This window comes from Orycteropus afer, unplaced genomic scaffold (assembly GCF_000298275.1).
Source record: "Orycteropus afer afer isolate SDZICR_OR568_19922 unplaced genomic scaffold, OryAfe1.0 scaffold00085, whole genome shotgun sequence".
Classification (NCBI taxonomy): domain Eukaryota; kingdom Metazoa; phylum Chordata; class Mammalia; order Tubulidentata; family Orycteropodidae; genus Orycteropus; species Orycteropus afer.
Window position 1 is genome coordinate 383,732 of NW_006921672.1, and position 16,162 is coordinate 399,893.

Here is a 16,162-nt window from a genome sequence, read left to right on the forward strand (position 1 = left end):
CAGGGATGAGATGGTATCTTGTAGTTTGATTTGCATCTCTCTGATGGCTAATGATAATGCACATCTTTTCATGTGTTTGTCATCTACTCGTACGTCCTTTTTGGTGAAGTGTTTTCTCATGTCCTTTGACCAATTTTAAATTGAGTTGTTTGTGCTTTTGTTGGGTTTTTGGGGTTTATCTTGACTCAGTTTCCCTTCTCTCTCTCTCCCTCTCTGTATCAGATCTCTTTATAGTCACACTTCTCTTTCTGTTTGTTCTATAGGCATCTTTACCCAACTGCTCAAAGTTTGTATTACAGCACCTGATCTTGCAGGGGAAGTTCAGGAGTCTTGGTCTGTGGGCACAATACGAATATTGTAAATCCAGTCAATGAGCCACTATCTAGCTTAATCCAGGTTCCAGCTGGTTAGGCTATGGGGCTATGTTTCCTTCCTCTTGTCTGCTTGGGAAACAGCTTCACATAACCCATCACATCTGCTAACAGGTGTCATTTACACTTACATTTTTGCCTTCTTTCACCAATTGGGGAGCTCTAATACACCCAGAATTTCAAGATGTGAGTTTGTCTCCTGTCTCCTTCACTGTGTAAGCACTAATCAGTCTCCTATAACTTAAAAATAACAACAACAACAACAACAAGAAAAAGTCCCTGTAGATCTGTATCTGCCTGCAGATTTTAAGCCAAGTAGCCTCACAGTTTGAGCACATTGTAATTTCCTTATTTTCTCCCCTATTTCCCCAAAATGCATGTGATAATAGCTTTACTCATTGCCATCAATGAGTCGATTCATTGCGACCCCTCCTTGGGTTTCCGAGGCAGTATCACTACAGAAGTAGACTGCCCCATCTTCCTTCTGAGGAGTGGCTGGTGGGTTTGAACTTCCAGCCTTCTGGTTAGCAGTCAGATGCCTTAGGCATTATGCCACTAGAGCTAATAGAACATTTTTTCTCTTTATATTTTACATAAAATTGTTACATATTTATGGCAGGAAGGGGATAAAAATTATCAGTTATCAATTAACATCACTTTTGACAAGGACTTTAGTGTGACTATTTTTGCTACTTTGCCCTGTACAGAATGGAATATAAAACAGGAATTAGACAGTGTCTAACCTTGGGTTGTTGGTGTTACTCTTTCTTACTTCCAAATATCTAAACCATGGATCCTGAAATATGACTTGTGTTCCTGTATCTCTAATAGTTTATTAATTTCCCCATCTCAACAGACCTTCCCAAATCTGATCTCCTTCCTGTTTATCTAAGTAAATGTTTACTGACCTATTTTTGGTAGCTTTTTACTAGAAAGGAAGGAAATGAATGATTTAGTTATATCTGAATTTTATATTTGGCCTTGTAACTGCCAATATCAAAACTACTCAATACACATAACACACACGCACACACACATATGCACACAATCTCACACTTCACAAAGAAATAAAACAAATGTGAATTATAGGGAAATGTAGGACAACTCAGAGGAAACACAGATGGGTCATAATAACTGTATGGTGGTTTTTTTTTATTATTGTTGTTTTTTGCCTTTGCTTGATAGCAATACACACTTCCAAAAGTAACATTTCCTTTAATCAGACCCAATATCTTGGAAGAGAGCCCATGAGAGCATAGCTGATGATTGAATTCCCACAGCTTTCAAAATATTTCCCCTTGCTGAGCTGTCAGCAGTCAAAGGCAGGAACTGCAAATGTCTAATACATGGCTATAGTCTAAGTGGTACAACGTAGTCCTCGGTCTTGAGGAAATTGAAAAAGAAATCCCAAACTGCCCAGAGCTTGCAGCAATTTCATGTTCAGAAATCAAGAGAAATTTCCAAATTGAAAATTTATGGCTGATGGAACCTTAGTAGAGTGGCAGAAGCTCATATGGAAAAACTATAAACAAATCTCAAGTGAAAGTCTTACCCAGCCCTATAGATTTTATATCTCGGACTCAGAGTTCCAGGGGCATATTTCAAAGTTAAAAAACTGATACATAAACCATTCCTGTGGAAGCAAAGGCTGCCTTTCTCAGATCTATTTAAATTGCTATATTCTGAAGGGAGAGTAGAAGTCATTATTGTGTGTGTGTGGGGGGGGGGGGCAAATGCCTTGGTATTCCAAGTTTTCTATGTTGAAAGCAATTTCTTGGTGTTTATCTTGGCTCCCCAAATTGTAAGATACATTTCAATGAGAGGACATCAGAAAAACACTTAAATACATACACACAAACATATCATTTGGCACTTGAATTCTCTTTGCACACTTTCTTGTTCATGCTTTGTAACATTGATTTGTTTTTTATATACGAGTTTAACCTAAAGGAATAAACAAACAAGCAAACCTCCTGACACTAGAATAAGAGAGTTCTGATGGTTCTACAGAGAAAATACTTGAGGTTCATGGCTGGGAGCATCACTAGTAGATCACATTACTAATAAGGTGAAACCTGGGTTTGATCCATCTGTGAGTCAGTTCATTTTGCTATGTTCCATGATCATAGTGGAGTCAATGCTAACAACATCTGTTCTGGTCAGTAAGCATGATAAACCGAATTTAGGCTGATCAATACAAATCTATAAATAGTATCTGGAGACTCAGTTTAAAACACACAGCATTGTGTATGGCATTATATCTAACTTGCACTCAAAAGTCATAGAGATGACAAGTTCAAGGAATATCAAATGACAAAGAATTTTGGACTGAGAAATCTTGTATGGTCTCAGGCAAATCAGCTTTTCTACAAAAGTTTCATATCACTGTGTAATATATGTTTAATTTTAATTTAGTGGTATGCTGCATTCACTATAACAACATTTATCAAGTTGCTAACACAGGCGAAATGCCATACTAGTTGCTGGTAGGAATATAAAGATATACGGGTTTTTAACCCTTTCCACAAAGAGTTGTGGATCTAGTTGGAGGCACAGACAAAGAAAGAAATTAATACTTTTAATGTAAAACTAGAAGAACTAACAAATCTGTCCTGGAAGAAGTCCAGCTAGAATGCTCCTTGGAAGCAAGAATGACCAAACTTCATCTGACCTACTTTGGCCATGTTTTCAGAAGAGACCATTCCCTGGAGAAGGATGTCATGTTTGGAAAAGTGGAGGATCACTGAAAAAGGGGAAGGCCCCAACAAGATGGATTGATACAGTGGCTGCTGCAATGGGCTCAGAGATAGCAAGGACTGCGAGGCTGGTGCAGGACTGGTCATTATTTTCTTCTATTATACATACGGTCACTGTGAATAGGGGCTGACTCAACAGCACCTAACTGTTAGGTGTCAAATGCTGAGAGGAACAAGACTAGGGTGAATTGTTAGAAAAATAAGTTTTATTGAATCACCCATCCGGCAGATGGGCTGAAGCTTAGAGTAGCATCAGCCCAGATCCTGTCTCCACAGGGTGCTTAAGTAGTGTTTTAATGCAGGAGGGCAATTGCCTATTTCAAAAGAACCAATCCTAAATGTTGAAGAGGAAGTAAACTCAAGGGTGGGCAGGGACAAGATAAGCTCAGGGACTGAGACAAAGGATCCAAGTGGAAACTGAGAGCGGGGGTGGGGGGTGGCTTCATGGTGGAAAGCGTAGACAAAGAACCCCACCAGAAACTGGGGGTTTGGGGAGCATGGGAAGGTAGACAAGAACTTCACCGGAAACTGGGGGTTTGGGGGCAGGGGCACCTGAAGGGCAGGAAAGAATACAAAGAGTCTAAATAGAAATTAGGGGGTGGAGGCTAGGAGAGTACTGAGAGAGAGAGACAAAAACTTAGTAGATACTGGCAGGCTGGGTAGAGGGTGAAGGATTTATCTATTACCAATGACGATAACAACAACAATGTAAAGCAAATCATGATTAATAAATACCCAATAAAATACTATACGTTCACAGGTGAATGAAGAGACAATTTAGATTATGATAATAGCTGAGAATTTCTTTCAAAAAGTCAAGCTTAATATGACTTATGTAACAGATAAATTTCCTAATAGTTGATAATTATTGAATATTTTAATGTTTAAAGGAATATTTTACTCAGGACTTTCAAATACTGATTGTACTGCTTTTCCCGTTAAAATTGTTACCATGTACTAACAGTTCAGATATAGCACAATACTTAAAACAATGACATTTAACACATTTATCAAATAATAAAATTTCTTTTACATAGACAGGGTTTGATCTTAATCTAGTCCAATCAACAAAAATGTATTTTTGCTCTATCTCACATAGTGAAAGTGAAGATGATAAAGAAGAAGATAATAATGATAGCAATTAACATTTACTAAGTATTTTATGTAAGTCGGTGTGCTAAGCATTATACATGCAATGCCTTTTTAACTGTGTAACTCTAGGAAGCATGTAATATTGATATCTCCTTTTCAAAGACGTGATTAGGTACTGTCAAGTACGCTCTGACTCATAGCAACCCTATGTATAACAGAACAAAACATTGCTTGATTCTGTGCAATCTTCACAATCCTTGTTATAAGAAAACTGAAATGAAGTATTTTACCTTCAGGTTACTCTTACTCTAAGAACATTACTTATATGAAAGTTGCTACTTTCACATAAGATAAAATGAGAAGCAAATGTAGGCTTTGCAAAATTTTGTTTAATTTAGTTATAGGCATCTATCTGCTAAGTTATGAAGAACACTAAAAGCTACTTCCCTAGCCTTAAAGAGACTACTTTCTAAGACATCTGAAGAAATAATGACAATATGACACATCCAGTAATGAAAGAATTATTAGTACTAAAGTTGTACTACAGATAATGAAGTAGCACCTCCACTCCTAGTACTGATTCAACTGCCTTTGGGACTTGGGTTTTCCTGTCTAACTAATGTGACATTGACATTTATTAGCTATAAGTTATATGGGAAAGAAAGTATTAATATAATGTATTATCTGTCACAATAGTCAAAATAGTCATTGTGGTGTAGTAAATTACATAGTGTGGCTTTTCTAGCCATAAGTCTTTGTACACTCCATGGTGGAGTTTGCCATGAGCAAATGAGTAGCTCCTGCTTGTTAAAGTTATCCACCTGGGGTGTTTGTGTTGAGAGTGGCACAAAGCAATCTTCTGGGAAGTTCTCTCAGGTGTATAGAATTGATGTTGGAATTGGTTAGTTTGACCACTCTTCCAGGTTCAAAAGGAGCTTTCCTGGAGGCAAAAGGAATCTCTCACTGCTGGCTGAAAGATGTGAGAGACACATCAGTACTGCTGAGAGAGAGACATGGGAGACACACATTGCTGAGAGAGAAGCGTGAGAGACACAAGCTGCTATGAGAGACACATGCTGCTGAAAGAGAGACTGCTGGCTGGTAAGTGAGAGAGTTGGCTGCAAGAGTCTGAGTGAATTTCTGAACTTGAATTGTAGTCTGTTGCTTCCCTAATAAAGCCCATAATCTTTGAGTTCTTTGTGGTCACTGCAGCAAATTATCGAACCCAGCAGAAAGGTTATGGGTGCTACAGGAGGAACGTTTGGTGTCAGGGTTGGTGAAAGGGTTGGAGGGAGGCAGTATGTCTAGCCCAGCAGGAATAGGCCTTGGGGTACTGATTGTGGTTCTCTCTTCCTCTTGAGGGGTTAGAGGAGATCAGGAGTTGCAGCCTCATTGCTCCTTTGGCAGTTATATAATTAGAATATATCAGCAATCTTTAAAAATGTTGATTGTCAGTCTCTTCCTTTATAAAAATGGTTCTAACACTTGCTACCATGCTACCTCGGAAGGAGGGTTGGACACTCTACTTCTGTAGTGATACTGCTTCAGCAACCCAAGGAGGGGTCGCTATGAATCAGGACCAACTCAAAAGCACATAACAACAACAACAACAGCAACCATGCAAAGTGTTTCTAAGAATTAAATAATATGATGCATGTAATTTGTACAGCAGAATGATTACCAAGTAGTCAATATTTAATAAATTGTACTAGTAAAAATAATAATCAGTCAGAAAAGTGAGAAGATATCACATTCATAAAACAAGATTATTACTAGAAAAAGGAAGCAATAAGAAAGTACTTTTAAAAATTATATAAATTCCATAAATAAAGTTTAAAATTTTTAGTATAATTGTTAGAAGATAAACTCAAGAATATCTCCCATAAATTAGAACAACAAAAATGAAAATGATGAAAAATAAGAGGAAAATATATGAAAATTAAGAAAATATCTAGCAGATTCAATATCAAACTAGTAGGATCTAGATAAAATAGGGAAGATAGAGATTCTCTAAAAATTAATGTGTTCTGGAACTGAGGGCATAGAACTCGTATAGTTTCATGGAAGTTCTAGTACAATAAATGAAAATAATAAATAAAGGCCCACACTAATGTACATCATTGTGAAATTTCACTGCAAATAGAAAAAGTACTAAAGGATCCCAGAAAAAGACAAAAAAAGCTTATGGATCATAATGGCATTGCATTTTGGAATAGCAACACTGGAAGCTAAGATACAAATAAACAAATGGTCTCAAAATTGTAAATTAAAATTATTTGTAAGTTATAATTCTTTACCAAACTTTATCAATGAAATATAAAAGAAGACAGAGAAATTTTCAGACATTAATTTTCTCAAATATATAGAAATCAAACTGACTACACCTATGGAAAGAGGTGATGGAGAAGCTCAATTATCAAACCAAGGCTGGGAGCCAACTGTGAAATAGCCCATCAATTGCTCATATGCAAATACAAGTTGAAGCTGAAGACAATTAAAACAAGTCCACGAGAGCCAAAATATGACCTTGGTTATATCCCACCTGAATTTAGAGACCATCTAAATAGATTTGATGCATTGAAACCAATGACCAAAGACTAGAAGAATTGTGGGATGCCATCAAGAACATCATCCATAAGAAAGCAAACGGACATTAAAAAGACAGGAAAGGAAAAAAAGACCAAAATGGATGTCAGAAGAGACTCTGAAACTTGCTCTTGAACAGAGAGTAGATAAAGCAAATGAAAGAAATGACAAGATAAAAGAGCTGAACAGAAGATTTCAAAGAACAGCTCAAAAAGAAAAAGTCACTTATTATAACACAATGTGCAAAGACCTAGAATTAGAAAATCTAAAGGAAGAATATACTGAAAGAACTGAAGAAAAAGTTCAAGCCTTGAGTTCTAATATTGAAGGATTCTAGGAGCAAAATTTTGATCAATGGACAAATATTGTATTAGTCTGTTATTGTAAAAGTTAAGGAAAGGTTTATCTATTGAAGGAAATTTTCTTTGTTGGTTACCAGGGGTGGGAGGAGAGGGGAGGGAATGCTGTTAGATATACAGAGATAAGTATTGATTTGGGTGAAGAGAAGGGCAATGTACCAAATGTGAGTGACCAAAATGGCACCACTGAGGATGAGAAAGACATAGAGAGGTACATGGGAAGTAAAGACAACAAATATGAATCCTTTTGCACATACAGTACTGCGTTGTCAGTGAAGGCAAACATGGGTATATGGATGGATAGATGAGTGGACAGGCTAAACGATTAGGTATGTCTGTGAAATGGGGAGTGTATCCAAGATCATATATAGAGTTGGCAGACAATGGTCCTATAAGTTTATGTGAATGATCAGAATTCCCAGGTGTATAGTAGAGCTGACAAGGGGCAAGGTTGTGGTCACTGCTTGGTCACAGCCAGCTACCCAGAGGGACCGAGTAATTGAACTTGTGGGCTTGGGACCATAGTCACAGGGGACATCAAGCTCAATTGGCATAACATACTATACAAAATATTGTTCCACCTCCTACTTTGGCGAGTAGCGACTGGGATCTTAAAAGCTAGCAAGCTGCCATCTTGATGCAATGATAGGTCTCTCCTCATCCAGAGCAAATAAGAATGAAGAAAACCAAAATTCATGGAAATAATTAGTCCTAGCGACTGGTACACCATCCGATCTGCAGCCTATACAACTATGAGACCAGAAGAACTAGATGGTGCCTGGCTACCACTGCCATCCACTTGGAAGGGGATCTATGTAGGAGATCCTTGATAGAGAGGGAGAACAATGTGGAACAAAAATAATTTGGAGAAAAAAAAAAAAGAAAAAAGGTGGGGACCAGGTTTGCTGGTTCGATAGAGCCTGGTGGAGAGACTGTGGCCCCTACCTGCCCTTCAGGTCTGGAATTGAACCCACACCTGTGGTTTCCAGGCAAACAAAATATAGGCATATGAGGTGAATATTTACCTCAAGTAGATACACTCCCTGGACAGAGCAATCATGGGAGAAAGAAGGATTGCTTATGCACAGGGAGACAGCTCAGGGGGCAGGAGTGTATGGAGGGATGGACACTGGGAAGAGGTAACTATGGAGAGGAAGTGGGAGGTGAGCGGTTGCATTGTGGTAAAATGTGGTCAATGACATGAGACAAAGTATATGTGAACTGCTGTATGGAAAGTGAATTTGCTCTGTAAATCTTCACCCAAATCACAATAATAATAATAATAATAATAATAATAATAAAAGTAGATGGGAAGAATACACAGAGTCACTGTAACTAAGAGTATTGGACAATATTCACCCATTTCAGGAGGTAGCATATGATCAAGAACCAATGGTATTGAAGGAAGAAGCCCAAACTGCACTGAAGGAATTGCCAAAAAACAAGGCTCCAGGAACTGACGGAATGCCCATTGAGATGTTTTAACAAATGGATAAAGCTCTAGTGGTGCGTACTTTTCTATGCCAGGAAATTTGAAGGACAACTACCTGGCCAACTGACTGGAAGAGATCCATATTTGTGCTCATTCCAAAGAAAGGTGATCTCACAGAATGTGGAAATTACAAATAATATCATTATTATCACATGCAAGTAAAATTTTCTGAAGATAACTCAAAACCAGTTGCAGTAGTATATTGACTGGGAACTTCCATAAATGCAAGCTGGATTCACAAGAGAACATGGAATGAGAGATATCAGTGCTGATGTCAGATGGAACTTAGCTGAAAGCAAGGAAGACCAGAAAGGTCTTTAACTGTGCTTTACTGAGTATGGAAAGTCATCCAACTGTGTGGATCATAACAAATTTATGGATAACACTGTGAAGAATTGGAATTCCAGAATATTTAATTGTATTCATGAGGAACCTATACACAGACTAAGAGGCTGTCATTAGAACAGAGCAAGAGAATACTGCATGGTTTGAAATCAGAAAGGATATGTGTCAGCGTTGTGTCTTTTCACCATACTTATTCAATCTGTATGCTGAGAAAACAATCTGAGAAGCTGGACTATGTGATGAGGAACCAGGCGTTAGGATTGGAGGAAGACTCTTTAACAACCTACAATATGCACACGACAGAACCTTGTTTGCAGAAAGTGAAGATGACTTGAAGCACTTACTGATGAAGATCAGACTAAGTCTTCAATATGGATTAGACCTGAACAGAAAGAAAATTAAAATCCTCAGAATGGGACAGATAAGCAACATCATAATAAATGGGGAAGAGTTTGAAGTTCTCAAAGATTTTATTTTACTTGGATCCACAAACAGTCACAGAAGCAATAGTCAAGAAATTATGTCATATTGCACTAGGCAAATCTGTCCCAAGAGACCTCTTTAAAGTGTTGAGTAAAGATGCCACTTTGAAGACTAAGGTGCCTAACCCAAGCCATGGTATTTTCAATAACCTCATACACATGTGAAAGCTGGACAATGAATAAAGAAGACTGCAGAAGAATTGATGTTTTGGAATTGCAGTGGTGGCAAAGAAAACTGAAAACACCATGGACTTCCAGAAGAATGAACAAATCTATTATCCTGAAAGAAGTGCAACCGGAATTCTCCTTAGAAATGAGAATGACCAGATGTTATCTCACCTACTTTGGTCATGTGATCAGAAGGGACCAGACCTTAGGGAAGGATATCATACTTGGTAAAGTGGAATGTTAGAGAAAAAGAAGAATGTCCTCAAAGAGATGAGTTGACACGGTGGCTGCAATCATGGGCTCAAGTACAACAGCAACTGTGAGGATGTGGTAGGATTGGGCAGTGTTTCATTTAGTTGTCCACGTGGTCACTGTGAGTTGGACCTGAGATGAGAGCAACTAACAACAATAACACAAAACAACATAAGGAACAAACTAAGAAAGAGGTAGACATAGGTTATGGGAGAAGGCTTAACACAGCAGAGCTGTCAAAGGAAGATGGTGTCCAGTGGTTAAAAAGAATTAATAGTAGGAGTCATGTAGCCAAGACCTGTTGTTGGGTGCCATCGAGTCAATTCCAACTCTCAGTGACCGTGTGTGACAAAGTAGAACAGTTCCATGGGATTTTCTTGGCTTACTCTTTATGGAAGCAGATCACAGTCTTTTTTTTTTTTTTTTATAAACAGCCTCTGGGTGAGTCTGAACCCTCAATCTTTGTGTTAACATGTGAGCACTTAACCTTTGAGCCACCAAGACTCCTTAGCCAAGATGTAAAACAGGTCATTTACATCGAAACCGGAGGACAAACTACTCCTGTACAAATAAACACAGGAGGTTAGAGAATAAAAATATATCTGTAAATATAGAAATGAGAGCTTTTCTGATGCATTTGAATTTGGAGAATAAATAATTCAAGGTGTATTTGAACATTTGGAAAACAAGAAAGTAATAATAATAGATTTTTGCAAGATCTGTTTAAGGTTTTTTTTTTAAACATTATTCTTTACTTACAAAACAAGACCAAAAAAAAATGAAGCAAATATAAAATTGAAGAAAAGCAAAATGTTGTATAGATGAGCAGAGATTATCACAATATATTATTTATGTAACAGCCAGAAAGATTTACCTAATAAGAATGTTATCAATGACTATAAAATGAAATCAAAAAATCCATTAAATCTAACTATATTAACATGATGCAGAGAAAGAGATAAGGAGGTCGTGGGAGGAGTTTGGGCAAATCAGAGAGCTAAATATGCACCTCCATAAATAAAATATAAAATCACTTAAGACAAATAGCCTTCTAAGTATGATGTTTTGAAATACGGAAGTGGTTGCTTGTGAGAACTGGGTCTAGGCAGTGGGAAGGCATGGGCACAGACAGTTCCTTTTAGATAGAGTAACATTATTTGGATTTTAAATGTGTTTGATTGTATAACAGTAATAAAAATAAAGGTCAGTTTTTATAATATTAACAAAGTGTGATGGCTTCCCAGGGGTATAAATAAATGCTCTGTTTTGACTTGCTCACCTTTATCCTTTGAAAACAAAATCAAGTTTACCATCTGTACCTGCTGAGTAAGTTTAATTTAATTATCAGACTCATGCCCACTCCTACTCAATACACATATACCCAACACCTGCTTTGGGGTGATTACTATCTTTAATGTAGGGAACATCTCTCTCTCTCTCTCTCTCTCTCTCTCTCTTTATCTCTATCTCTATGTACAATTAACAATGGTAGGCTTTAATTCAAATGCATTTAAAAAAGTTCCTCTGATATAAATGTGGAACAGTAATTGTTCAACACGTTAACATGCTTAGGTTGTTGTATGAGTCAGTTCAATATACCTATAATGTTGCAGGTGGTGGTGATGTTAGAAAACGGGAGCGCAGCACAGATGGAACTTTGCTATTCCAGGTAACAGCCCGGATGGTACAATGGTTAAGCAAACTGAAAGATCTGCAGTCCAAACCCGGGCAGCAACTCAGCAGGAGAAAAGACTGGACCATCTGCTCCTGTAAGTATTTCAGCCTAGGAACCCTATGGGGCAGTTCCACCCAGTCCTATAGGGTAGCTAGGAGTTGAAATCAACTCAGCTGCACACAATAACTCTAAGTTCTTAGTGCAATGGTCATTCCTGCTGAACATCAGAATCACCTGGGAAGGCCCAAAGAGAGAAAAGCTAAATATACTAGGTTAAGCCCTTAAGGCCAAAAAGGATATTCACTCTTACCTTCACCTAAAACATCTTTTATAGTGAATTGTCCCCGCAGTTTCTGCTTGAGAAACAGCAGTGTGACTTTTGATGACTTTTGTAATCAAAAAACTACCTGAATCAACTAGATTCTTTTGGGCACCTTGGGGGGTAGGAGGGCGGAGCCAGAGAGAGGAGTGTGAACTAATTGGCAGCTGGTGCTAGTGATGGGGAATGGTTCTGATTTCAGAAAGATCTCATGTCCACGAAGAGCCATTTACACTCCAATATTCAGAGGAAAGGAGCATTACGAGTAAACAGGAGGTATGAGGTAAGAGGTTCAATCTTAGGCATTATATGTTTGAGGAACGTGGAAAAAAGTTTCGATGTGGTCGTTGTATAGTATGGACCACTAAGGTGTCAAGAAATAAAGAGATTGCACAGAAATGTTGCCAATCCAGTTGAGGTAATGGGATCTTTAAAATTCTATTTACTCTATCCCTGCCTTTCTCTGTCCTTGTCTTGGGAAAGTAATTTACCAATCTAGTGTGTGTTTCACATATAAAAATCAAACAAACAAACATGTTTCTTTGTCTGTAATATGAAGGAGCTGGCTTGTATCTGTTTTCCTTCCAACATGTAATGATACTGTTCATCATTTTGAGTCCTTGAACACTCAGTGAGACCTGAGGGTAAGAAGTAAAAAGTTCCATAAGGCAAATTCCTGCTCACAAGTACTTGGAGGTCTTTGCAGACAAAATATAATGCTTGCACCTAGCACAGAAGACCTAAGTTCACACATCATATCGACCGTGGTACTTTTTTTCTTTTTCTTTTCTTTTTTTTTTTTTTTCAGTTAGAACACATCCAGGTATTATAATTGATGATATTTTCGAGTCCTCACACCAGTGTTTCTTAGGGCTTTGGAGAGCTTAATGAATGCTGCCTGATATTTTCCTTCTCATGCTGGATGTTTCCTATCAGATTTCCTGCTGCAGAATTTTGATTATTTCTGTTTTGAAGCTTCAGCCTCCAAATTGCTTTCAGGGTGGGGATCTGCAAGGAGATAAAAGTATGGTTTGTAATCTCACAGGGTGATTTGGGGATTAGAGCCCTGGCCTTGAATTTCTTGATTATAACCTATTATGACCTACTTAGCTTGCCACATGAAACTGTTCAAATGTCCATACATTTACTGGTGGTAGTAACACTGGGTAACAGAAAACCCATCCACTGGAACTTTGAAATGTCGGTTATTCTTTGCAGATTTTCCTCCGACATAAAAGTTTAACTTTTAGTTGTTGATTTTAGGTGCTGTCAGGTCAGTTCCAACTCATAGTGACCCCATAGGACAGAGTAAAACAGCTCCATAGCATTTTCTTGGCTGGAATCTTTCCAGAAGCAGAATACCAGGTCTTTCTCCTGCAGAACTGTTGGATGGATTCAAATCACCAGCCTTTCTGTTAGCAGTGAAATGCTTACCTGTTTGTGCCACCAAAGCTCTTAAACTTTAAAAACAGGGTTCTTAACCCTGATAAATATGAGTATCACCTAAGGAGTATTTAAAATGTAACACCACGTCCTCATTTTAGATACTTAATTGTCTAAGGTATGGCTAGGAGCTTTGGTGATGCAGTGATTAAAGAATTAATCTGCTAACCAAAAGTTCCAGAATTCAAATGTACCACTGCTCCACAGCAGAACAATGAGGCAGTCTAGTTCCATAAAGATTCACACGCTTAGAAACCGTACGAGGCAGTTCTACTCTGTCCTGTACAGTTGCTATAAGTCAGAAACCACTCGATGGCAATGGGTTTGATTTGATTTAAGGTATGTCTAAACATTTGTAAAACGTTTCCAGATGTTGTGTGTGTACTGAGGATTGAGAGCTGCTGTTCTAGCATTAGAGGAGGGCTAGGCTAAGTGGTGGCATAGTGCCTAAGGCATTTGACTGCTAACCAGAGGCACCAGCCAGTCCTTGGAAGGAAGATTGCACAATCTACTCCTGTAGAGATAGCGCCTCCGAAACCCAAAGAGGGGTCACTATGAGTCAGAAACAACTTGACGGCAGTGAGTTTTGTTTGTTTTTTTAGGTTGAGTAAACTATAGAACAGCTTGGGAAAAGGTTCAAAGCACCTACTCTGATCCAAAATCCTTTAACCAAATCTTCCAAGGTTTGCTAAATGAAGAAAGTTCACTGATGTAAGTAGTAGAGGAGGAGGTCTGTTCAAGAAAGGGTAGGTTAATGCCATTTAGGAGTGGGAATAGAGTGGAAGGGAGAATCAAGTGTTAGAGTGAAGTCCTTCAGGATCTGAAATTTGCCTGGAATATAGAAATTATAGACAAGGTTTCTGCATAAAGCTCTGTTAAAACACAACTTAAGAAAAAATAGTTATCTTCTGATATTTTTCAAGTCCCCTTAACATTGTACTTGGTAAGAGTGTGATTCAGCCAAGGGCCTGTGGGCCAGTGCTAATTTGCATGCCTGATCCCTTGATGCTAACAGAGGTCACAGGCTCAGAATGCTTATTCGGTCAATGACCAAGCTAAAACACAGATCAGTTCTTGCCTTTTGGAATGAGAGCATTTTATTCAGAGTGGCAACATCCTGTTCAGAGACATGTGTTGGCTGGGTGGCTATGTTACTGCTGTGTACTTTTTACTAGACCAGAGGCTATCAGTAGTTCAAAGAAAGCAAAATGGTCTTTGGCATCTATGCTCTTGCCCTGATGGCCCCCCTCTGGAATTGTCCTGCCCCTGCAGCCTCTGCTGTCTATTGGCTCTTGCTCTCTTCTTCTTCTTCCTTACCTGTATGGCTTCCCTGTCTCCTTGTCTCTGGTCTGCCACAACTTTGAAGATTTCTGATGGCAGAATCACAAATGCAGCATCTGGAGAGTTAGGTACTGTGTCAAGTAAAAGCAGGAGTTTGGCTGGAGGCGAGTCCCTTGTGAGCAGTCAAGAATGCCATTCATTTCTAATTCTTGCTTCGCCAAACCCACAGGAAATAAATATGAGTAATATAGCCAGAGGAAAGAGCTGTGCATCTTTAATAGTGGTTCCTGATGTGGGAGAGCACCCTTTCTTTTCCCACCCACTAGAAATTTATCTCGGAGGCAGAATTGAGGGTGAGGGGCCTATTTTTTTGGCTGCTGAGACAGGAAGGGAGAAGGTCTCCAGAGTGCTTTTTCCCATGGAAAGACTTTAGCTAAAGTGAAAAGCCTGCTGATAGTATACTTAATTTACATGCATTGTAAAGGCAGTTTCCTTCTGCTGCTAATTGGTGTGTGGTCCATTAATGTTGTAAGTCCAGGAGCAGCCCCACTCCTGGTCAGTCACTTAGAGAATCATAGCCTGGGGAAATGGAAATTTCCACTCAGCTCTGTGGAGTAATGAGACTGCAGGAAGAGTAATGAACTGAGGACTTGTACACACACAGTTGTTAAAATGAATTAAATTTAGTTTCAGATTCATAATATCTCTGTTAATTTAATCTTTCTTCAGTTTTCTTAAAAAAGTAGGATGAATTCTCTTGCTTTACAAGTAGGTTAAAATGCAGGGTAGATGTTCCACATAGATATAGTTCCCTCTTTCAGTATGTCTGTTTTTACTTTTCATTTTATTTTTAATAAACTTTTCTAAAAGCTAGAGTGTTGTCCTGGAATTCTGAAGGACATAGAATCTTCTCTTTCAGGATTGAGGTTTCTCCAAACAATAGGATGTTCTATAGCAGTTTTAATCCTAAAATCTTTTCAAGCTCATCTCTGAGTGTGCACTGCACCATAGGATTATCCAGTCATGGCTATATAGAGGTCTCCAGGGCTTATCTCTTTTAGCTTTATATTATTTGATGTCTCAACTAGGTTTGATTTCAAGTCATTTTTCCTAAATGCAGTTATTACCTTTATAGTGGTTAGATTTGATTTTGAAACAGCAAATACATAGCCTTTAATGAAAAGCCCTGTAATGTGGAAAAGTTCTCAACTCTACAGCCAGATCAAACTTTTTTGTGCTATTTGTCATGAACAATTTGTATGACTTTGAAGTAGTTGATTAATACTTATATTGCTTTATTTCTTCATTAAAGAAACCTGATGCTGCAATGAGGAGTTCTGGTGGTGTAGTGCCTAAGGCATTAGACTGCTAACCAGAAGGCTGGTGGTTCAAACCCACCAGCCACTCCTCGGAAAGAAGGTTGGGTGATCTATTTCCATAGTGATACCACCTTGGAAACTCAAGGAGGGGTCGCTGTGAGTCGGATCCAACTCACTGGCAATGAGGTTTTTTTTTTTTTTTTTTTTTTTTTTGTGTTTTTA